Source organism: Balearica regulorum, chromosome W (genome assembly GCF_011004875.1).
Source record: "Balearica regulorum gibbericeps isolate bBalReg1 chromosome W, bBalReg1.pri, whole genome shotgun sequence".
Taxonomy (NCBI): Eukaryota; Metazoa; Chordata; class Aves; order Gruiformes; family Gruidae; genus Balearica; species Balearica regulorum.
Window position 1 is genome coordinate 20,922,906 of NC_046219.1, and position 25,828 is coordinate 20,948,733.

General features: G+C 49.4%; 1 long non-coding RNA gene across 2 annotated transcripts in view; it reads right to left on the reverse strand.

The window, feature by feature from the left end:
• LOC142599221 (uncharacterized) overlaps positions 1-25,828 on the reverse strand; it is a 706,610-nt gene that overhangs the window by 488,526 nt on the left and 192,256 nt on the right. The window lies entirely within an intron of this gene.

Consider the following 25,828-nt stretch of genomic DNA (forward strand, 5'->3'; position numbering starts at 1 on the left):
GTTCTCTCTGGGGTGCCATGTCGCCACAGGACTTGCTTTTCAAGACCCAGAATAGTGTTCGGGGCAGTGGCATGGGGCACGGGATATGTTTCCAGCCATCCAGTGGTTGCTTCCACCATTGTAAGAACATAACGCTTGCCTTGGCGGCTTTGGGGGAGCGTGATGTAGTCGATTTGCCATGCTTCCCCATATTTATATTTCATCCATCGGCCTCCATACCACAGAGGCTTTACCCGCTTGGCTTGCTTGATTGCGGCGCACGTTTCACATTGATGGATGACCTGTGAGATGGCGTCCATGCTCAAGTCCACCCCTCGATCACGGGCCCATATATATGTCGCATCTCTTCCTTGATGACCTGAGGTGTCATGGGCCCACCATGAGCTAGAAATAATTCACCCTTACGCTGCCAGTCCAAATCCACCTGAGCCACTTCAATCTTGGCAGCCTGATCTACCTGCTGGTTGTTCTGATGTTCCTCAGTGGCCCGACTCTTGGGTACGTGGGCATCTACATGACGTACCTTTACAACCAGCTTCTCTAGCCGGGCAGCAATATCTTGCCACAATGGGGCAGCCCAGATGGGTTTGCCTCTGCGCTGCCAGTTGCTCCGCTTCCACTGCTGTAACCACCCCCACAGGGCATTGGCCACCATCCATGAGCCAGTATAGAGGTACAGCGTTGGCCACTTTTCTCTTTCAGCAATATCTAAAGCCAGCTGGATGGCTTTCACCTCTGCAAACTGGCTCGATTCAACTTCTCCTTCAGCAGCTTCTGCAACTCATCCTGTAGGACTCCATACAGCGGCCTTCCACCTTCGATGCTTTCCCACGATGCGACAGGACTCATCAGTGAAGAGGGCATATGGCTTCTCATCTTCTGGTAGTTTATTATATGCAGGGGCTTCTTCAGCACGTGTCACCTCCTCCTCTGGCGACATTCCGAAATCTTTCCCTTCTGGCCAGTCTGTGATCACTTCCAGAATTCCTGGGCGATTGGGGCTTCCTATTCGAGTCCGTTGTGTGATCAGTGCAACCCACTTACTCCACGTAGCATCGGTTGCATGGTGTGTAGAAGGGGCCCTCTCTTTGAACATCCAACCCAGCACCGGGAGTCGGGGTGCCAAGAGGAGCTGTGCTTCAGTGCCAATCACCTCTGAAGCAGCTCGAACCCCTTCCTAGGCTGCCCATATCTCCTTTTCCGTTGGAGTGTAATTGGGCCTCAGATCCTCTGTATCCCCGACTCCAAAACCCCAGGGGTCGACCTCAAGTCTCCCCTGGTGCTTTCTGCCAGAGACTCCAGGTAGGGCCATTCTCCCCGGCTGCGGTGTACAGAACATTTTTTACATCTGGTCCTGCCCGGACTGGCCCAAGAGCTACGGCATGAACTATTTCTTGTTTAATTTGTTCAAAGGCTTGTCGTTGCTCAGGGCCCCATTTGAAATCATTCTTCTTCCGGGTTACATGGTAGAGAGGGCTTACTATCAGACTGTAATTCGGAATGTGCATTCGCCAGAAACCCACAACGCCTAAGAAGGCCTGTGTCTCCTTTTTGTTGGTTGGTGGGGACATGGCTGCTATTTTGTTGATAATATCCATAGGGATCTGACGCCGCCCATCATGCCACCTTATTCCTAAAAACTGGATTTCCTGCGCAGGCCCCTTCACCTTACTTTGCTTTATGGTGAAGCCAGCCTGCAGCAGGATTTGGATTATTTTCTTCCCTTTCTCAACAACTTCTTCTGCTCTGTTGCCCCATACAATGATGTCATCAATGTATTGCAGGTGCTCTGGGGCTTCACCCTTTTCCAGTGCAGTCTGGATCTGTCCATGGCAGATGGTGGGGCTGTGTTTCCACCCCTGGGGCAGTCGATTCCAGGTGTACTGGACGCCCCTCCAAGTGAAGGCAAACTGTGGACTGCACTCTGCTGCCAAAGGGATCGAGAAAAATGCATTAGCTATATCAATTGTGGCATTCCATTTGACTGCCTTTGACTCCAGTTCATATTGAAGTTCTAGCATATCCGGCACAGCAGCACTCATCGGCGGTGTGACTTCATTCAGGCCACAATAGTCTACCGTCAGCCTCCACTCTCCATTGGACTTCTGCACTGGCCACATGGGACTGTTGAAGGGTGAGCGGGTTCTGCTGATCACTCCCTGACCCTCCAGTTGATGAATTAGCTTGTGGATGGGAACCAGGGAGTCTCTGTTGGTGCGGTATTGCCGCCGGTGCACAGTTGTAGTAGCAATCGGCACCTGTTGCTCTTCAACCCTCAGCAACCCTACAACAGAAGGGTCCTCCGAGAGACCAGGCAAACTAGACAATGGTTCAATTTCCTCCGCTTCTAAGGCAGCTATTCCAAAAGCCCACCTGTAACCTTTTGGGTCTTTGAAATACCCTTTCCGGAGGTAGTCTATGCCCAGAATGCATGGAGCCTCTGGCCCAGTCACAATGGGGTGCTTTTGCCACTCATTCCCAGTTAGACTTACTTCAGCCTCCAACAGAGTCAACTGTTGGGATCCCCCCGTCACACCAGAAATAGATATCGGTTCCACCCCTTCATAGTTCGATGGCATTAGGGTACACTGTGCACCAGTGTCCACTAGGGCCTTGTACTCTTGTGGGTTCGATGTGCCAGGCCATCGGATCCACACAGTCCAATAAACCCTGATGTCCCTTTCCTCCACCTGGCTGGAGGCAGGGCCCCTCTAATCCTGCTCGTCATAGTCACTACTCACCTCTTGCAGAAAGGACTTAGAAGTCCCTTCAAGAGGATCAGAAGTGCGATCTGGCCTTTCACTTGGTCTGGGGGGCTGCCCGGTGGAAACTGGCCAGCATTCTTTCTGGAGGAGTCCCTTTGTACAGCTGTCTTGCCTTGTAGCTCATGTACGCGTGCCCGCAGGGTTGAGGTGGGCTTCCCATCCCATTTCCTCATGTCTTCTCCATGGTCACGCAGATAAAACCACAGGATACCTCGTCGTGTGTATGCTCTATATCCCCTCTCTGGAGCAGAAAAACGCTTACTCCTGACAGCTGAAATGCGGGTCTGTACAGGTGGGGAGTAAGATATATCCTCTTTGAGTTGCCGGACATCCTGGGACAGTTTCTCCACAGCCGAGACGAGGGAGGAAGAAAGGCTCTCTTCATACTGAGTCAGCCAGCCACTTTGTCCACCGTGAGTGCCTCTTCACTCTTCCAGTCAATTACTGCCAGTGAGTTGGCGTACGATGATGGTGCACTTCGCACAAATTTTCGCCACATGGGTCGGGTACACTGGACTTCATCGGGGTCTGTGGGCAACTGTGCATTGTCCGGATCATAAGAAACCATTTCCCGCACAGCTAATTCCCTCAGGTACTGGATACCTCTCTCCATGGTGGTCCACTTGCCTGGCCGACATACGACATCTTCGCAGAAAGGATACCTTTCCCTCACACTTGACAGGAGTCGCCTCCAGAGGCTAAGGGCCTGTGCCTTCTTCCCAATTGCTTTGTCAATGCCCCCTTTCCCTAGACAAGGATCCTAGCTGCTTGGCCTCCCTGCCCTCCAGTTCCAGGCTACTGGCCCTGTTATCCCAGCATCAGAGCAGCCAGGTAATGATGTGCTCCCCTGGAAGGCGGCTGAAATCTTTCCGCATATCTCGCAGCTCACTCAGGGACAGGGATCGAGTGATCACTTCTGGTTCTGGCTCTTCTTCTTGTTCTCGTGATGGCCCCGGTTCATCATCATCTTTCACTAAGCGAACCGAATTCCTTGTGTATTTCTTTTTGTGTATAGGGGCAACTGATACTGGTGTGGGTTGATCTTTTGGCTCGACTACAGTGCCTGTTGCGGGGGTTTGGGCAGCTGCAGTGCCTGTTGCGGGGGCCTGGGCATCTGCAGTGCCTGTGGGTCTGCTCTCTCCCTCTGGATGGTGCTATCAAGCAGTGTTTGATAGATTGTGGCCAGGGCCCAGCACAGCGCAGTAAGTTGTGTCTCCTTAGAATCCCCACAGCATTTTCCTTTCAAATATTCTACCATTTTATCAGGGTCTTGCAATTGTTCAGGAGTGATGCTCCAAACCATTGGGGGTGAAAGGGTCTCTAGATATCCACCCATACTCTCCCACATGCCATGCCAGCCCTGACCATTCAGCCTTGGGGAAGATCCCTGGGTGGTACTCTTGAAAAAATTTTTGCTAACCCTGAACAGGACTTGGAAAGCATGCAGGAGACCTAGCAACAGGAATATACTGGCCTGAATATTCCAAGGGTATTCAAAATTCTCAAAAATTGTTGTAACCAACCAAAAGGGAAAAGGGGAGGGGAAAGAGTGGGAGAAGGTATCCCCCCCTGTCTTCCCCATAGATTGGGTCCAATTATTAATCAATTCTGAAAGATATTGACCGAGGTACAGGCCTGACCGAAATGCTACATACACATACCAGCTCAGACCCATGACTGTCAATGATATCTTATCATAAGTCATTATCACACAATACAACGAGATGAGAACACAAACCCCTCTCCCAGAGGGGATAAACAGCACCCCAGGGATTACATAGAGTAAACACGGGTTTACAAACCAGAGCCATGTGACCAAACAGAACATCATTATGACCAGCGACTGTTTCAATAACATTAGAAATGCTTATAACAACTTTGTTTTAACACACTTGGGTCAGACTTGTCGTTATCACAACCCCTTGAGCCCCACGTTGGGCGCCAAAAAGGACTGACATGGTTTAGCCCCAGCCGGTAGCTAAGTGCCACGCGCCGCTCGCTCACCCCTCCCCCGGCGGGATGGGGAGGAGAACGGAAAAACAAAGGCAAAGCCTCGAGGGTTGGGATAAGGGCAGTTTACTGGGACAGCAAGGGAGAGGGAAACAATCAGAAACAGTGCTGATAACAGATAGTAACAATGGGTGATAACAGAGAACGATTTACCGATCCCACGACCTACGACTGGACGCTCGACCCGTCCCGGAGCCAGCCGACACGCCGAACCCGCCCCTGCCCGACTAGCCCCCTTTTATGGTGAGCATGATGTCACATGATATGGAATAGCCCTTGGCCAGCTTGGCTCACCTGTCCTGGCTCCTTGTGAAATTAACTCTATCCTTGCTAGAACCAGGACAGACACCCTCCACTAGACAAGGTCACCTAAAGGTTGCAAACCAACCTGGCTTTGAACACTTCTAGGAACGTGGCTGCCACAGCCTCTCTGGGCAACCTGTTCCAGGGCTCCGTCACCCTCAAAGTGAAGAAGTTTTTCCTCATATTCAGATGGAACTTCCTATGATCCAGTTTGTGCCCATTGCCCCTTGTCCTGTCGCTGGGCACCATAGAGAAGAGTCTGGTCCCATCCTCTGGACATCCGCCCTTTAGATATTGATAAGCGTTGGTGAGATCCCCTCTCAGTCTTCCCTTCTCCAGGTTTAACAGACCCAGCTCTCCCAGCCTTTCCTCGTATGAGAGATGCTCCAGTCCCCTCATCATCCTTGTAGCCCTCCGCTGGACTCTCTCCAGTAGTTCCCTGTCTTTCTTGAACTGGGGAGCCCAGAACTGGACACAATATTCCAGATGTGGCCTCACCAGGGCAGACTAGAGGGGGAGGATAACCTCCCTCGACCTGCTGGCCACGCTCTTCTTAATGCACCCCAGGATACCATTGGCCTTCTTGGCCATGAGGGCACATGGCTGGCTCATGGATAACTTCTTGTCCAGCAGGGCTCCCAGGTCCTTCTCTGCAGTGCTGCTTCCCAGCAGGTCAACCCCTAGCCTGTACTGGTGCTTGGGGTTATTCCTCCCTAGGTGCAGGACCCTACACTTACTCTTGCTAAATTTCATATGGTTCCTCTCCGCCCAATTCTCTAGTCTGTCCAGGTCTCGCTGAATGGCAGCGCAGCCTTCTGGTGTATCAGCCACTCCTCCCAGTTTAGTATCATCACCAAACTTGCTGAGGGTACACTCTGTCCCCTCGTCCAGGTCACTGATGAATCACCTCCCTCGACCTGCTGGTCACAATTCCTTTGTTGCAGCCCAGGATATGATTGGCTTTCTGGGCTGCAAGCGCACACTGCCGGCTCATGTTGAGCTTCTCGTCCAGCAACACCCTCAAGTACTTCTCCTCAGGGTTAGTCTCAATCCGTTCCCCACCCAGCCTGTAGCTGTGCTTGGGATTGCGCTGACCCACATGCAGGACCTTGCACTTGGCCTTGTTGAACTTCATGCGGTTCGCACGGGACCACCTCTCCAGCCTGTCAAGGTCCCTCTGGATGGCATCCCTTCCCTCCAGCGCGTCGACCCCACCACACAGCTTGGTGTCATCGGCAAACTTGCTGAGGGTGCACTCGATCCCACTGTCCATGTCGCTGACAAAGATGTTAAACAGCGCTGGTCCCAATAGCGACCCCTGAGGAACGCCACTCATCACTGGTCTCCACTTGGACATGGAGCCGTTGACCATAACTCTTTGAGGGCAACCATCCAGCCAATTCCTTATTCACCGAGTGGTCCATCCATCGAATCCATGTCTCTCCTATTTAGACACAAGGGTGTTGTCTGGGACAGTGTCAAATGCTTTGCACAAGTCCAGGCAGATGACGTCAGCTGCTCTTCCCTTATCCACCGACGCTGTAACCCCATCATAGAATGCCACCAAATTTGTCAGGCACGATTTGTCCTTAGTGAAGCCATGTTGGCTGTCACCAATCACCTCCTTATTTTCCATGTGCCTGAGCATAGTTTCCAGGAGGATCTGCTCCATGATCTTGCCAGGCACGGAGGTGAGACTGACCGGTCTATAGTTCCCTGGGTCTTCCTTTTTTCCCTTCTTAAAAATGGGGGTTATGTTTCCCCCTTTTCCAGTCAGCGGGAACTTCGCCAGACTGCCAGGACTTCTCAAATATGATGGCGAGTGGCTTAGCAACTTCATCTGCCAGTTCCCTCAGGACCCGCAGATGCCTCTCATCAGGTCCCATGGACTTGTGCACCTTCAGGTTCCTTAGATATTCTCGAACCTAATCTTCTCTTGCAGTGGGCGGTTCTGCATTCTCCCAGTCCCTGCCTTTGCCTTCTGTGCCCTGGGCAGTGTGGCTAGAGCACTTGCCAGTGAAGACTGAGGCAAAAAATTCGTTGAGTACCTCAGCCTTCTCCATATCCCGGGTAACCAGGTCTCCCGTTTCCTTTCGAAGAGGGCCCACATTTTCCCTCATCTTCCTTTTATCACTGATGTACCTATAGAAGCTTTTCTTGTTGCCCTTGAGGTCCCTGGCCAGATTTAATTCTATGAGGGCTTTAGCTTTCCTAAACTCATCCTTGACTGCTTGGACTGCTTCTCTGTACTCCTCCCAGGCTACCTGCCCTTGCTTCCACCCTCTGTAGGCTTCCTTTTTTTGTTTTGACTTTGTCCAGGAGCTCCTTGTTCATCCATGCAGGCCTCCTGGCCTTTTTGCCTGACTTTTTCTTTGGTAGGATGCATTGCTCCTGAACTTGGAGGAGGTGATCCTTGAATACTAGCCAGCTCCCTGGGGCCTCTCTTCCTTCCAGGACTTTGTCCCATGGTATTCTACCAAGCAGATCCCTGAAGAGGCCAAAGTCTGCTCTCCTGAAGTCCAGGGCAGTGAGCTTGCTGTGCGCCCTACTCGCTGCCCTGAGGATCTTGAACTCCACCATTTCATGGTCACTTCAGCCAAGGCTGCCCTTGAGCTTCACATTCAAGGTCCAGCATGGCACCTCTCCTCGTTGGGTCCTCTGTCACTTGGAGAAGGAAGTTATCATCACTGCATTCCAGGACCTTCCTGGATTGCTTGTGCCCTGCTGTGTTGTCCCTCCAACAGATATCGGAGTTGTTGAAGCCCGCTTGGTCTTCCTGGTCGGGTGGCCTGTAGCAGACCCCCACTACGGTGTCCCCTGTCCCTGCCCTCCCTTTAATCCTGACCCAGAAGCTCTCGATGGGCTCCTCATCCATCCCCAGGTGGAGCTCCATGCACTCCAGCTGGTCATTGACATAGAGGGTGACGCTCTCTCCTCGTCTCCCTTGCCTGTCCTTCCTAAAGAGCCTGTATCTTTCCATCCCAGCACTCCAGTCATAGGAGCCATCCCACCACATCTCTGTGACGCCAATAAGATCACAGCCCTGCAGGCGTGCACACATCTCCAACTCCTCTTGTTTATTCCCCATGCTATGTGAGTTTGCATAGAGGCATTTAAGTTGGGCCCCTGATGAAGCTGACTTGCTGGCTGGAATTCCTTTGAGGTATTTAACCAGTGTTTCCCTGTTGGCTCCTATTACCTCAGGAGCCACTGGTTCATCTCCATAAGACTCCAAGTGTACTGCAGTGTATCCAGCACATCTCCGAGCAACAGGCTGAGGGCCCTCGCTAGCTCCTCGTCCCTCTAACCTTGGTGTGTCATCCCACAGCTTGTCGCAGGCATGCCTGATATTATCCCCCTCCCCCCTTCAAGCCTAGTTTAAAGCTCTGTCAATGAGCCCCACAAGCTCCTGGGCAAAGATCCTCTTGCCCCTTTGAGAAAGGTGAACCCCATCTGACTCCAGCAAGCCTGGTGCTGTGTAGGCCATCCCACTGTCAAAAACCCCAAAATTGTGGCAGTGACACCAGCCACAGAGCCATGTATTAATAGAGTGGGTCCGTCTATTCCTCCCAATGTCGCTGCCCACAACTGGAAGGAGAGAGGAAAAAATAACCTGTGTACCAGATTCCCTCACCAGCCATCCCAAGGCCCTGAAGTCTCTTTTGATCACTTTTGGACTATGCATTGCGGCTTCGTTGCCACACACATGGAAGAGCAGCAATGGGTAATAGTTGAGGGCCGTACCAAGCTAAAAAGTTTCCTAGCGATGTCCTTAACCCAGGCCCCAGGGAGTCAGCAGACTTTCCTAAGAGGAGGATCTGTCCGGCATATTGGATCCTCTGTTCCTCTCAAAAGGGAATCACCTACAACTATACCCCACCTTTTCTTCCTCGTGGAGGTGGTCGTGATACAGAGGGTAGGCCTTTCTGACCTTGGCAACACCTCTGGCGTAGATGGACTGTTATCCATTCATTGACTGGCCTTCCACATCCAGAGCCTCATACCTGTTGTACAGAGGCACCTGGGAGGGCGAGGTGGGCAAGGAGGAGAAGGTTCACCGGTCACCCCAAGCATGGACTTACCTCCATTCATTCCTTTCCTTTAAGACACTGCCTTCATCCTAGCAGGAGGAGGATACAGGGTCCCTTTGATCTTGAGTTTTGTCTGGTGTCTGTCACTGTTTCTGTCTCAGAGAGGGCAGAGCATGGCTCCACCAGTCTATCTCTTTCTCAGCCTCCCTGATGCTCCTTAACCGTTCTACTTCCTCTTGTAGCTCTGCCACCAGGCTGAGGAGATCATTCACCTGGTCACATCTCACACAGCCATTCTCACTACTGCCATCCATTCCCGGTGACAGACTTTGGCACTCCCTGCAGCCTGAGACCTGGATGGCTGGATGTTTTAGTGGGAGGTCTGTCTGGGTTGCCACATCCATTCTGATGAGTGCAGAGGACAGGGCTTTCTGCTGGGTGGATACCATAGCTAAGCTCTTTCTGAGAGGATGATGACCACCAATTGAACTCACCTCTTGAGCTGGTAGGGTGACTATGCCCACCCTTCCTGCACACCTGTCTGCACAAACTGCTGCACAAACTGCCTCGCCACGCTCTGGTTGACGCACCACGCTCTGTTTGCCATGCCACGCTCTGTTTGCCGCACAAACTGCTGCGCCGTGCTCTGGCTGACACACCACGCTCTGTTTGTCACATAAACTGCCGCGCCACGCTCTATTTGCCCACTCCTGGTCGCCAGCGCTCCCTAGGCTGCTTTTTATAGGCGTTTTTAAGTTGCTAAAAGTATATGCCCAGGATTCATCAAAAATATTTTCCATAGTAAAAACAGACCGTACTTTTCAATTTAAAAAATTGTTTGCAATTTCATAGAATCATAGAATGGTTTGGGTTGGAAGGGACCTCAAAGATCATCTGGTTCCAAACCCCCTGCCACGGGCAGGGACACCCTCCACTAGACCAGGTTGCCCAAAGCCTCATCCAACCCGGCCTTAAACACTTCCAGGGATGGGGCCTCCACAACCTCTCTGGGCAACCTGTTCCACTGCCTCACCACCCTCACAGTGAAGAATTTCTTTCTAACATCTAATCTAAATCGACCCTCCTTCAGCTTAAACCCATTACCCCTTGTCCTGTCACTACACTCCCTCATAAACAGTCCCTCTCCATCTTTCCTGTAGGCCCCCTTCAGGTACTGGTAAGCTGCAATTAGATCTCCCCCGAGCCTTCTTTTCTCCAGGCTGAAGAATCCCAACTCTCTCAGCCTGTCCTCATAGGAGAGGTGCTCCAGCCCTCTGATCAGCTTCGTGGCCCTCCTCTGGACTCTCTCCAACAGCTCCGTGTGGATGTGTGACCATCCAGCCAATTCCTTATCCACTGAGCGGTCCATCCATTGAATCCACGTCTCTCCAATTTAGAGACAAGGATGTCATGCGGGGACAGTGTCAAATGCCTTGCACAAGTCCAGGTAGACGATGTCAGTTGCCCTTCCCTTGTCCACCAACACTGTAACTCCATCATAGAAGGCCAGGTTTTGAGGTTTGCTTTAATTTTTGACAGTCCTGGGGACTCTCACTGCATTATATTAAATACAACATGTATAGTATGGGATATAATGTGTGCAGGACAAGTTGCCTAAGACTCGACTTAAATAGACCACCAGTATTAATGAGTGTCCTGGGTTCAGCTAGGATAGAGTTAATTTTCACCAGAAGCTGGGATGGGACACAGCCAGGACAGGTGACCGAAACTAGCCAAAGGGGGTATTCCATACCATGTAACATCATGCTCAGTATAAAAGGGGGGCTAGTCGGGGAGGGGCGGTGTGGCTTCAGGACAGGTCTGAGCATGTGGTCTGAGTTGTACTGTTGTTGGGTGAGAAACTGCATTGTGTATCACCAGTTTTGTATATTCTGTTATCAGTACTGTTGTTGATTGTTTCCCTCTCCCTTTGCTGTCCCAGTAAACTGTCCTTATCCCAACCCGTGAGGCTTTGCCTTCTTTGTCTTTCCCATTCTCCTCCCCATCCCACCAGGAGAGGGGTGGGTCAGCGAGTGGTCGCGTGGTGCTCAGCTGCCAGCTGGGGCTAAACCACGACAGTCCTTTTTTTGCACCCAGCGTGGGACTCAAAGGGTTGAGATAACAACAAATTAAGCAGCCACTAGTCACAATGGTGTTTTGTTTGATCACATGGCTGTGGTATCTAAACCCTTACTTGCTGTATGCACTCCTTGCGATGCTGTTTATCATCTCTGGGAGAGGGGCACGGATTCTCATTTTGCTGTACTGTGCGATATCAACTTAGGATATGATAACATCCATGGTCATGAGCTTAAGGTGGTATTTGTATGGGGCTTTGCTGTTATGCCCGTACCTTGGATGACATCTTTTTGAATTGATTAATAATCGCACGCAATCTATGGGAAAGACGGGGGGTGGGGTGGGGTGGGGTACTTTCTCCCACTCTTTCACCTCCCCTTTTCTGTTCAGGCTAGTCACAGCAGCTTTTGAGAATTTTGAGTATCCTTGGGATGTTCAAGCCATCATGTTCCTATTATTATGTCTCCTGGATGTGTTTCAAATCTTGTTCAGGGTTACAAAACAGTGTTTTAAGAATATCACCCAGAGATCTTCCCCGAGGCTGAATAGTCAGGGCTGGCATGGCATGTGGGAGAATATGGGCGGGTATCTAGAGAACTTCTCACCCCCGATGCTTTGGAGCTTCATTCCCGAACAACTCCAGGACCCTGATGAAGTGATAGAATATTTGAAAGGAAAATGCCGTGGCTGTTCCAAGGAGGCACAACTTAGTGCACTGTGCTGGGCCCTGGCCACTATCTACCAAGCACTGCTCATTAGTAGGCAGCGCCATCAGGGGGAAGAGAGGGAAAACAGACCAACCGGCATGGCAGCTAGCCCAACCCCCACGAGAGGCACGGTGGCTAGCCCAAACCCCACAGCAGGCACTAGTGGCTATTCAAACCCCGGCGAAAGACACTGTGGCTACTCAAACCCTCGTGACAGGCACTGCAGGTGAACTAAAAAACCAATCCATACTGGTATCAGTCGCCCCTATACAAAAGAAAAAATACACAACGAAATTAGTTCGCTTAGTGAGGGATGATGATGAACCGGGATCATCAGGAGAACAGGAAGAATGCCTAAATGTGAAACTCGGTCGCCGTAAGGTAAAATTTACAGGGATTGATGGGATCGTAAAGGAATGCCCCACAGCAAAAATTGCCTTGTGGCTCCCAGGCGAGAGGAAATTGACCCGCACTGAAGTACTGGTCGGTGCTGCAAACACCAACATATTGGGATTTGATGTGTTGTGTGGCAGAGTGTGGAAACTCCCCGATGGGTCAGTCTGGAGTTTCGCCGGACGAGGTGATGGAGAAATAGCATGGCTTGAAGAGAATGACCCTAAAGCTATAAACTTGCTAGAGATGTCTATACCTCTACCCCCATCGAGAATTACTAATGTAAAGCAGTACCCCCTGCCAGCAGCCGCACATTCGGGCATTGACGGGGTGGTAACAGATTTAGAAAAAAGAGGTATTATCACTCGCAGACACTCCCCCTATAATTCTCCCGTCTGGCCAGTAAAAAAGCCAAATGGGCAGTGGCGGCTTACAATTGATTATAGGCGATTGAATGCCAATACTGCACCTTTAACGGCAGCCGTACCAAACATTGCAGAATTAGTAACCCAAATTCAGGGAGCATCGCACCCATGGATGGCAACTTTAGATGTCAAAGATATGTTCTTTATGATCCCACTCCAGGAATATGATAAAGCCCAATTCGCTTTTACCTGGAAAGGGGTACAGTACACCTTTAATAGGCTGCCTCAGGGATATAAACACTCCCCCACCATTGCTCACAATGCTTTGGCGAAGGTTTTATCAGAAATTTCCAGCCCACAGGGTATCACGATATATCAATATATTGATGACATACTGATAGGAGGAGAAAACTCAGAGGAAGTCGGGCATACCATGGAAGGTATACAAGAAAAATTGATGACTTTGGGACTAGACATTCCCCCATCCAAGTGTCAGGGACCTGCCCAGGAGGTTAAGTTCCTGGGAGTTTGGTGGATTAAAGGACCCGCCTCTATTCCCCCCGACACCCTGGAAAAAATAGAGCATGGGCAGAATCCATCTAGCATAAAGGAGTTACAGCAAGTTCTGGGAACTTTAAACTATTGGCACAACCATATCCCTGGTTTTTCTATTATTGCCCATCCCTTATACAATCTGCTCAGGAAAGGTAAATCATGGGAATGGACTAAACAGCACGAGACCGCGTTAGAATTGTTAATAAGAGAACTGCGGCTATTTCAACAGCTAGGCCCCTTACACCCGACTGACCCTATCCACGTAGAGTGGGGATTCAGTGAACATGGTTCCCATTGTAACCTATGGCAAAAGGGACCAGAAGGGCCAGAGAGACCGCTAGAGTTTAGCTCCCATTCTTTCAATGACACCGAAATGAGATATTCAGACCTTGAAAAAGGCTTGCTATCCTTAGTGCGAGCAGTGAAAAAAGTGGAACAGATAAGAAAAGGACAGAGTGTGATCATTCGGGGACCTTTCCGTCTTCTGGATATAGTTCGGAAGGGTACGGCACCACCTGCAGGCATTGCCCAGAAGCCTACAGTCCGTAAATGGTACGCCTACCTGGAAAGTATCAATGACATCATGCCTATTACGGAAGGCAGCATTAAAGTATCTAAATTGCGGAAAGATATAGACAGCACATTGTTATTCCAAACTCCACCAGGTAAACCATCTCCAATGCAGGAGGCACCTCCTCTGAAGGAAGGCAGTGACCTTAAAGGGGTATGGTTCACTGATGCATCATCTTACAGGCAAAACAATGAGTGGAATTATAAGGCCGTGGCACTGGAAGTGGCCACGGGGGAAAAGTTAAGCGAAACAGGTAAAGGAAGTGCACAAGTAGGGGAGCTTAGGGCAGTCCTACTAGCCGCCCGACATGGTGCCAGCCATATCTATACCGACTCATGTGCTGTTTTTAAAGGAGCCACAGAGTGGGTAGGCCACTGGGCAGTCAATGACTGGCAGGTAAACAGAGTCCCAGTCTGGCAAACTGACAGCTGGAAACAATTGCTAGAAATAGGAGAACAAAGGCTGCTGCATATCGGATGGGTGAAAGGACATGATCGATCAGCTTCTATCGCTGCCCAGTTCAATCAACAAGTCGATAGCCTCACACGACTACAGAAAATTGATGTCGTGAGTAATGAGCATGAATGGGAACGCTTGCTTGAATGGTTGCACATAAAACGAGGCCACACTGGGCGAGCCGATTTGTATTGAGAAGGTATAGCCCGAGGATGGCCCATATCGGTAAAGCTGTGTGAGCAAGTAGTAACTGCCTGTTCACAATGTCGCCTGCGACTTAACAAAGATCATCCAAGTAAAGCACCTCCCCTGCATATCCGGGACAAGAAAACACTGTGGCACACCTGGCAGATCGACTACATAGGCCCACTATGACCCTCAGGGGGTAAAAAATACATACTGGTGGGAGTGGAAGTCATTTCAGGAGTTACCATGGCTACAGCTGTCGCAGCTGCCACTGGTGAAAACACAGTCCATAGCCTGAAGGAATGGTTTAGTACACTTCCCCTTCCTGAAGAGATTCAAAGTGATAACGGGTCACATTTTTCAGCTACAGTAGTACAAGACTGGGCAAAGGAAGAAGGGATCCGGTGGGTATTCCATACTCCTTACTACCCCCAAGCCAATGGTATTGTGGAGCGAACAAATGGCTTGGTCAAGCGATTTGCTAAAACTCATGAATCTGGATGGCATCTACGACTGTCCAGTGCCATCTATCAATTAAACAATAGATGGAGCGGAGACGGTTGCCCAAAGATGAAAGCTTTTTGTGCTTCTGCCACAACTTTAGTGCCAAAGGCAGATGTAAAACCTGGGGAATACCCTACGGGCTTTTATGCAGGCCAGCCTGTGCTGGTTAAAATGCCTCACATTGGGCCAGTGGCAATGGTACTAACAACTCCAAAGAATCTTTATGCTTGGGAAGCGAAAGACAGTTCTGGAAAACTCCATTGGGTCAGCACTAGGTGGATAGTACCCACCTTCTAACCTAATATCTGCCGGTCAAATCAAGACCGAGCACTTCTTTTGTGTTCACAGGTACTCCGAATGACAGGAAATTGCACCTGGGATCACGGACTCCCCTACACCAATCTAGAGTGCCCCCAAGGGCTACTGATTTTTATTGGTTGCGTATTCCTATTTCTAATTCTCATACTTATCTGGAAACCAAAGTTTTAATATGGCCATGGCTAACAAAACTGTGATATTGTTTGGGGCCATAGTTGAAATAAATTGTGTGTTTAGTAAAATGTTGGTTTGGAATATATTCCAGGCTTAACTGTGTTCATCATTACTGTTGTTCTGTTTGTACTATTTACTGTTAAGTGGCAACCAAAGTTTTGATTATGAGCCTATTATGTGGAAGTAGTTTTAGGATAAGTTTAATATATATATGTACGTGTTAGGTATAGTAATTGTGTGTGTGATCCATAGAGACTATGACCGAAGAAGTAAAAGAACCTTAGAGATGCTACAGGACAACACTGCTTTTAAGCTAATGCAAGGATTTTTTAGGATGATGGAGTGGACTCAGGGTACTACTTGCTTAATGATGCCAACAACCCCTGCGGAGGGACTCCCTTTTGTGGTGATTCCTCTTGACCTAAGTGGAGCACTGTCTGATCTGTGGAAAAGAAATGACACTCTAATACAAGACTTAACATGGATGAATGTAGAAAATACTACTTCTTTAAACTATACATACCCCTTGGGCCTTAACCTTAGCAATATATGGGATACCAATTGCACTATGCAATATTGGCCACGGAATCCTTGGATAAACCCGCGCAGAGCAGCTGATAATAACAATGTACCTGCAAATATCAGTCGCACTGAGGTACCTTGGCTTAATCAGCCTCCTCGGCCGTTCTGGGGTTTGCCTATTACATTCCAATATAATGTCCCAGTAGAAGCTGAATGGTGTATTGAGTTTCCCTCTAAGTATGGATCTGACTGTGGCCCACAATCTAATAATTTATCTTGCATATGGACCACCACTGACCACAGAAAAACATTTTGAACAATGGGTGAGGAGACCCCAATATACCCCGCCATTGGGACCAGACAGGTTATGGAATTGTACCAACAAAATAAATTGCTCCAATATTGATGATTATCTATGGGTATGGTTTGCCTCAGACCTCTATCATGCTTTAAGAAGTATATGTCTGTGCCATAATTATAGTGCTCCAATCCCTGGGCCAGCACCAGACTGTAAAAAGGAGGTGACTCCTGGAAACATCACCGTCTGGTCAGTGTACAATTCTGGTAAATGTAGAATCCCTACGAGACATTATAGGAATGGACACTCCATACGTAGTGTAGTAGAAAACAGTACGTGTACCACTCTAATGTTACCTGCACCACCTGATACCATATGGGTATGTTCTGATGGACTGATATCGGATTACATTCAACCCTATTGGGATGGGTTGGAATGCACTTTAGGACTTCCAAGTTTATGTCCTACAATAGCTTTTAATTACACTCAATCATTGATGAAAGTAAGAGGGTACAGAACAAAGAGAAACGTATTACCCCCCACGTCATGGCCAAGTTGTTATACACTGGGAATGAGGATAAATTTAGCCATGAAAGCATTCTGGGGTCACTGGACAGTAATAGTTAACAATCGACTTTCTATAGAAAATCTAACGTGGCAAGTAGAGACTCTTGCTAATTGGACATGAACTGCCATCGAGTCTAGCAACACCCAGCTACAAGCAACCTCACAGATGACCTTACAAAATCGATTGGCCTTGGATATACTACTACTGAAGGAGAACGGCATTTGTGGGTGGCTAAATAACACCTATCCCGATGAAACTTGTTGTGTGTCAATCCCAAATGTGTCTGTTACCTGGCATGAAGCGATGGATGAGATGAGAAAAATTGCAGACCAGACCCGCGAACTCCGTGAGAAAATGAATCCAGGAGACGGGCAGTGGACTGGGTGGATTTCAAAAGTTTTCAGTTGGTTTGGATTAAAAATGAGTGGGTGGATCCAGAATCTAATCCAGTATGCATTAATGTTTATCATAACGATTGTTATTGTTGGAATTGGATTGTCATGTGTGAAAACTATGATAACTAGAGCTGTAACTGCACAAGTCAGGATGCTTCAAGTCTGTGATACTGAATATGTCCCTTTAATACCATCCCCTATTGAAAATGATGAGAATGAAAACACAGGAGAGAGAGATGGATCCCTCAACCCGCCTAAATCCAAATTATATGATGTTCCTCTTGGCGAGTTGTGACTAAAGTCACAGGGTGGATGATGTGGGATGCCGGACTTATCCAGGCTTATTGATGCCGAATACAGGGCCGTTATGACCCAGCAGAAGGGGCCCTGGGGGAGTCCAGCTTGGGCAAGAGCAGGGATTGAGCAACTTGCTTATCTTGCACTGATAAGCACTGGACCCGAACAGGGGCAGGAGATGAGCAATTTGTTCATCTTAACAAGATGCAGCACCTGACGGGTCTGCTCCTCAATCAACTAAGTGACGCCTGGGGTGAGGGGGAGCCTTCACAGCTTGACGTTACTTCGGTAAAAGTAAACAGACCACCGCTCCTCTGTACTGAACGCCTTTGTTCTCTGCCACTTCCCCCCCCAGCCCCGATCAACTGCACAACAAGCCTTGTGAAGGGCCAATCGACACACAATACCTGACTTAGTCCCACCTCGCCAAAAGTATAAATCTGGTGTTTAGAATCCTCTTTTCTGAGGACGAGAACTCCAACTATCCGGACGGGTCGACGGGCCTGGACCTCTCTCCTCCCCAAGCAGGGACGCCTCTTTGGTAAGACTTGCGCCTCCGATTATGTCGGATGTTACCCCGGGAAAAACTATCATTAACAAAAGCGCTGAACTATTAACTTGAGCTCAAAATTGTTGCAGTTAGTGCATTTATCAACGGCAATTCCGAACTTTTATATCTGTCGCCTCAGTAAATTACCTATTTTTCTTTTCAACTTTGCGAAACTGTTTCAGTGAAAGTCCTTGGTGGGGCTCTGACAGGCAAACGTTGACTCTGATAAGTGGCTACACACATAACCCTTTAGACATAAACCGTTGACCAAGTCTGGAACTAAGACTGGACCTAGCCGCACCTAGGCTCCTCTCTGAGGAGGAGTTTAGAAAGCAAGGGGGTCCTTTCTGAACCTCGTGACTCAACGGGAGGGCCTCCCTCAGCCACACATCAGACTTGTACCCTTTCATGCGACAACCCTTCTGTTGTGGGGTTGCAGAGGGTCGAAGAACAACAGGTGCCAATCGCTACCACAACGGTGCACCGGCGGCAATACTGCATGAACAGAGACTGCCGGGTTCCCATCCATAAGCTCATTCGTCAACTGGAGGGTCAGGGAGTGATCAGCAGAACCCGCTCACCCTTTAACAGTCCCCTATGGCCAGTGTGGAAGTCCAGTGGAGAGTGGGGGTTGACAGTATATTATCGTGGCCTGAATGAAGTCACACCGCCCATGAGTGCTGCCGTGCCAGACATGCTGGAACTTCAATATGAACTGGAGTCAAAGGCAGCCAAGTGGTATGCCACAATGGATATCGCTAATGCATTTTTCTCGATCCCTTTGGCAGCAGAGTGCAGGCCGCAGTTTGCCTTCCCTAGGAGGGGCGTCCAGTACACCTGGAACCGACTGCCCCAGGGGTGGAAACACAGCCCCACCATTTGCCATGGCCTGATCCAGACTGCACTGGAAAAGGGTGAAGCCCCAGAGCACCTGCAATACGTCAATGACATCATCGTATGGGGCAACTCAGAAGAAGAAGTCTCTGAGAAAGGGAAAAAATTAATCCAAATCCTGCTGAAAGCTGGTTTCACCATAAAACAAAGTAAGGTCAAGGGACCTGCACAGGAGATCCATTTTTTAGGAATGAGACGGCAAGATGGGCGTCGTCAGATCCCAAGGGATGTTATCAACAAAATAGCAGCCATGTCTCCACTGACCAACAAAAAGGAAACACAGGCTTTCATAGGAATTGTGGGTTTCTGGCGAATGCATATTCAAGATTAGTCTCATTGTAAGTGCCCTCTATCACCTAATGCAGAAGAAGAACGATTTCAAATGGGGCCCTGAGCAACGACAAGCCTTTTAACAAATTAAACAAGAAACAGTTCATGCAGTAGCTCTTGGGCCAGTCCGGGCAGGACCAGATGTGAAAAATTTGCTCCGCACTGCAACCGGGGAGAACGGCCCTACCTGGAGTCTCTGGCAGAAAGCACCAGGGGAGACTCGAGGTCGACCCCCTGGGGTTTTGGAGTCGGGGATACAGGCTCGCTACACTCCAATGGAAAAGGAGATATTGGCAGCCTATGAAGGGGTTCGAGCTGCTTCAGAGGTGATTGGCACTGAAGCACAGCTCCTCCTGGCACCCCGACTGCCAGTGCTGGGCTGGATGTTCAAAGAGAGGGTCCCCTCTACACACCATGCAACTGATGCTACATGGAGTAAGTGGGTCACACTGATCACACAGCGAGCTAGGACAGGAAACCCCAATCGCCCAGGAATTCTGGAGGTGACACGTGCTGAAGAAGCCCCTGCATATAATAAACTGCCAGAAAATGAGAAGCCATACGCCCTGTTCACTGATGGGTCCTGTCGCATTCTGGGAAAACCTCGGAGGTGGAAGGCTGCTGTATGGAGTCCTACACGCAGAAGCTGCTGAAGGAGAAGGTGAATCGAGCCAGTTTGCAGAGGTGAAAGCCATCCAGCTGGCTTTAGATATTGCTGAAAGAGAAAAGTGGCCAACGCTGTACCTCTGTAGTGAGTCATGGATGGTGGCCAATGCCCTGTGGGGGTGGTTACAGCAGTGGAAGCAGAGCAACTGGCAACGCAGAGGCAAACCCATCTGCGCTGCCCCATTGTGGCAAGATATTGCTGCCCGGCTAGAGAAGCTGGTTGTAAAGGTACATCATGTAGATGCCCAGATACCCAACAGTCAGGCCACTGAGGAACATCAGAACAACCAGCAGGTGGATCAGGCTGCCAAGATTGAAGTGGCTCAGGTGGATTTGGACTGGCAGCGTAAGGGTGAATTATTTATAGCTCCTGGTGGGCCCATGACACCTCAGGTCATCAAGGAAGAGATGCAACATATAGATGGGCCCATGATCCAGGGGTGGACTTGAGCATGGACGCCATCTCACAGGTCATCCATCAATGTGAAACATGCGCCGCAATCAAGCAAGCCAAGCGGGTAAAGCCTCTGTGGTATGGAGGCCGATGGCTGAAATATAAATATGGGGAAGCATGGCAAATCAACTACATCACGCTCCCCCAAAGCCGCCAAGGCAAGCGTTATGTTCTTACAATGGTGGAAGCAACCAACGGATGGCTGGAAACATATCCCGTGCCCCATGCCACTGCCCGGAACACTATTCTGGGTCTTGAAAAGCAAGTCCTGTAGCGACATGGCACCCCCAGAGAGAACAGAGTCAGACAACGGGACTCATTTCCAAAACAACCTCATAGACACCTGGGCCAAAGAGCATGGCATTCAGTGGGTCTATCACATCCCCTACCACGCACCAGACCCTGGGAAAATTGAACAATACAATGGACTCCTAAAGACTACCCTGAGGGCAATGGGTGGTGGGACCCTCAAACACTGGGACGCACATTTAGCAAAGGCCACCTGGTTAGTTAATTCTAGGGGATCTGCCAGTCAAGCTGGTCCTGCACAATCAAAACTTCCACGTATTGTAGAAGGGGATAAAGTTCCTGGAGTGCACATGAAGAATACGTTAGGGAAGACAGTCTGGGTTATCCCTGTGACGTGGTTTAGCCCCAGCCGGTAGCTAAGTGCCGCACGCTGCTCTCTCACCCCTCCCCCGGCGGGATGGGGAGGAGAACGGAAAAACAACGGCAAAGCCTCGAGGGTTGGGATAAGGGCAGTTTACTGGGACAGCAAGGGAGAGGGAAACAATCAGAAACAGTGCTGATAACAGATAGTAACAATGGGTGATAACAGAGAACGATTTACCGATCCCACGACCTAGGGACGGACCGGACCGGAGCTCAGCCCGTCCCCGACACGCCGAACCCGCCCCTGCCCGACTAGCCCCCTTTTATGGTGAGCATGATGTCACATGGTATGGAATAGCCCTTGGCCAGCTTGGCTCACCTGTCCTGGCTCCTTGTGAAATTAACTCTATCCTTGCCAGAACCAGGACACCCTGCTTCAGACAAAAGCAAACCCATCTGCGGGACTGCTTTTGCTCAGGGACCAGGGTGCACTTGGTGGGTGATGAGAAAGGATGGGGAAGTTAAATGTGTACCTCAAGGGGATCTGATTTTGGTTGAGAACAGCCAATGATTTAAATTGTATGATGTTAATTGCTAAGTAACCCTGCCATTGTATGTCATCACTACTACAGTTGCTATATGCTGTATCAATGGTATTACGGTAAGAATCACCCAAATTAATGAAGGCTGAATGCCGTGATGATGGAACTAGAACTAGCCTCAGCACCCGGCACCCAGCAACTTCCTTGAAAATCAACATCTTCAACCCACAGACTGCATGGGCCACGCCAGACACACAGCCATGAGTTCCAGATGCAGCGTGCAACAATCCAGCAGCACATACCATTGCTCCTTCCCTGAGAGACTGTCATGACAGATGGAGCCCCAAGTCACAGGCTAAATGAACACCATATAGGGATGGCCTATAGACTAAGGGAATGATATCTCTGTGTGTATGTGTGTATATATATATCAAACACAGGGAAAATGGTGGTGATTAATTGGGAAGTGTAGGATCTGGGCATGATGTAGATAGTATGGAATAAGGGGTGGATAATGTCCTAGGTTCGGCTAGGATAGAGTTAATTTTCACCAGAAGCTGCCATGAGACACAGCCAGGACAGTTGACCCAAACGAGCCAAAGGGGTCATTCCATACCATATGACATCATGCTCAGTATAAAAGGGCGGCTAGTTGGGGAGGGGCGGCACGGATCCAGGATGTGCGGCTTGGGGACGGTCCAGCTTCAGGATGGGTCTGAGCGTGTGGTCTGAGTTGTACAGTCGTTGGGTGAGAAACTGCATTGTGTATCACCAGTTTTGTATATTCTAAGTACTGTTGTTGTTATTTCCCTCTCCCTTTGCTGTCCCAGTAAACTGTCCTTATCCCAACCCACAAGGCTTTGCCTTTGTCTTTCCCATCCCACCGGGGGAGGGGTGGGGGAGGGAGCTGCCGCATAGTGCTTCAGATGCTGGCTGGGGCTAAACCACGACAATGAGCAAACAGATCTTCAAGCTCATTGCTAGCATTCACTTATGAAATTTCCAATAGCATGTCAATTGTCTTCATATGTCCACTGACAAGCAGAACTATGGCAAACAAATTGATCATGCAGCCCCCAAAGGGAGGCAACAGTTCATCTCTGACTTGGGCTGCTGATGAATCCCCTTTCTAGTAATGGTGGGCTCTGTAGTCTGTTACCATTGTCAAGGCTCTATATTCTACATATTAGAAGGAGTGGAGAGGGGAAAAATCAATGTGAGTAAAGATTATTAGACTTGCACAATAAATAACTTGAGGACATAAATATAAATGGATTCATAGATTTATTGTGGAGGGAAGGTATAAATAAGTATGATAAAAGATCAGGGACAGATAAACTGAAAAGTATTCAATGAATTCATCTGGTTTCTGAATTTGCCTTCTGTTAGGAAGGAATCACAGAATCATACAGAAACACAGAATGGTTGAAGTTGGAGGGGACCTCTGGAGGTCACCTGATCCAACCCCCTTGCTCAAGCAGGGCCACCTAGAGCAGGTTGCCTGGGATCATGGCCAGAGAGCTTCTGAATATCTCCAAGGAGGGAGATGCCACAACTTTTCTTGGCAACCTATTCCAGTACTCTGTCACCCTCACAGTAAAAAAAGTGTTTCCTGATGCTCAGACAAAACAACCTCCTGCATTTCAGTTTGTGTCCATTGCCTCACATTCTGTCACCAGACACCACTGAAAAGAGCCTGGCTCCATCGTCTTTACACTCTTCCTTCAGGTATTTATATACATTGATAAGATCCTCCTTGAGCCTTCTCTTCTCTAGACTAAGCAGTCACAACTTTCTAAGCCTCTCATTACAGGAGAGATGCTCTAGTCCATTAACCATCTTTGTGGCCCTGTGCTGGACTCTTTCTAGTATGTCCATGTCTCTCTTGTACTGAGGAGCCCAGAACTGGACACAGCACTCCAGGTGTGGCCTCACCAGTGCTGAGTAGAGGAGAAGGATCACCTCCCTCAGCCAGCTGGCAATACTTTGTCTAATGCAGCCCAGGATACCAGTAGCCGCCTTTGCTGCAAGGGCACGTTGCTGGCTCATGTTCAACTTGGTGCCCACCAGGACCCCCAGGTCCTTTTCTGCCAAGCTGCTTTCCAGCTGGGTAGCCTCTAGCATATACTGCTGCATGGCATTGTTCCTCCCCAGAACTTTGTACTTCTCCTGGCTATAGGCCAGGTGCCCACCAGAGTCACTCTGTCACTCCGTCACTCCCCCTCCTTAACTAGACGGGGGAGAAAAGGTATAACGAAAGGCTTGTAGGTCGAGATAAGGACAGGGAGAGATCACTCACCAATTATCATCACGGGCAAAACAGACTCAACTTAGAGAAGAAAAATCCATCTAATTTATTATCAAGCAGAACAGAGTAGAGCAATGAGGAATAAACCCAAATCTTAAAACACCTCCCCCCAGCCCTCCCTTCTTCCCAGGCTCAACTTTACTCCCGGTTTCTACCTACTTCCCTGAGCAGCACAGGGGGACGGGGAATGGGGTTTGCAGTCAGTTCATCACACGTTGTCTCTGCCGCTCCTTCCTCCTCAGGGGGAGGACTCCTCACACTCTTCCCCTGCTCCAGCATGGGGTCCCTCTCACGGGACACAGTCCTTCACGAACTTCTCCAACGTGAGTACTTCCCACAGGCTACAGTCTTTCATGAACTGCTCCAGCGTGGGTCTCTCCCATGGGGTTCAGACCTTCAGGAGCAGACTGCTCCAGCGTGGGTCCCCCACGGGGTCACAAGTCCTGCCAGCAAACCTGCTCCGGCATGGGCTCCTCTCTCCACGGGTCCACAGGTCCTGCCAGGAGCTTGCTCCAGCGCGGGCTTCCCACGGGGTCACAGCCTCCTTCAGGTGCCTCCCCCTGCTCCGGCATGGGGTCCTCCACAAGCTGCATGTGGAATCTCTGCACCCCGTCATCCTTCCTCCATGGGCTGCTGCAGGGGGACAGCCTGCCTCACCATGGTCTTCACCACGGGCTGCAGAGGGATCTCTGCTCTGGCGCCTGGAGCACCTCCTCCCCCTCCTTCTTCGCTGACCTTGGTGTCTGCAGAGTTTCTCACATCTTCTCACTCCTCTCTCCGGCTGCAAAAGCTCCCTCTAAGTTGTTTTTTTCCCTTCTTAAATATGTTATCACAGAGGTGCTACCACTGTCGCTGATTGGCTCAGCCTTGGCCAGCGGCGCGTCCGTCTTGGGAGCCGGCTGGCATTGGCTCTATCAGACACAGGGGAAGCTTCTAGCAGCTTCTCGCAGAAGCCACCCCTGTAGCCCCCCTGCTACCAAAACCTTGCCACACAAATCCAATACATTGTTGAACTGCATGAGTTTCCTGTCAGCCCATATACTTTGCTCCAGAGGGCTATCTCCATCAACATATAAATACAGGATCACAGAGTAATATAGCAGGGCTATCTTAGTGAGGACTGTGCTATTTTGGTAAAAGTGTTTTACAGGATGAAACTGAAAGCTGGAGAGGGACTTCTTACAAGGGCATGTAGTGACAGGACAAGGTGGAATGGCTTCAAGCTGAAGGAGGGTCGATTTAGATTAGATATTAGGAAGAAATTCTTCTGTATGAGGGTGGTGAGGCACTGGAACAGGTTGCCCAGAGAGGTTGTGGAGGCCCCATCCCTGGAAGTGTTTAAGGCCAGGTTGTATGGGGCTTTGGGCAACGTGGTCTAGTGGAGGGTGTCCCTGCCCATGGCAGGGGGGTTGGAACTAGATGATTTTTAAGGTCTCTTCCAACCCAAACCATTCTATGATTCTATGATTCTGTGAAATCAGGAACAATTTCTGTTCTGGAACTAGAATTTAATAAAGAATGTTTTTCTGTTGTCTTCAGGTATTTTATTTGTGGAAGAAGAAAAAAAGGGAGTGATAAACCTGTGAAGAAAAAAATGAGGAAAACATATCACAAAATCAAATGTGTATACATTCAAACACATTCTGAGAGAGATGGATTTCTTGCTGGCCATGTGTAATTTTCTAAAATGGAGGTTAAACAAGGGTCAAACCAACACCAGACTATTCTGTTTAATCTTCTTTTTTTGTAATACTCTGCAAAGAGAAGCATGGTTTGAGGATTTGGGAGATGTTAAACTCCAGGCAGGCAGTCAGTCCCTATCAAGGAATTACCTTGTTACAGCGAGTGGGATTAGAAGCAATGTAAATGGGTCCTCCAAAATATTTCCTTACTTTTGAGCATTTCAGCACTGGGATGAGAGTACCAATGAAGTCAGTGGAAGAAATATAGTAAAACCCTTCATCCTTGAAAATCA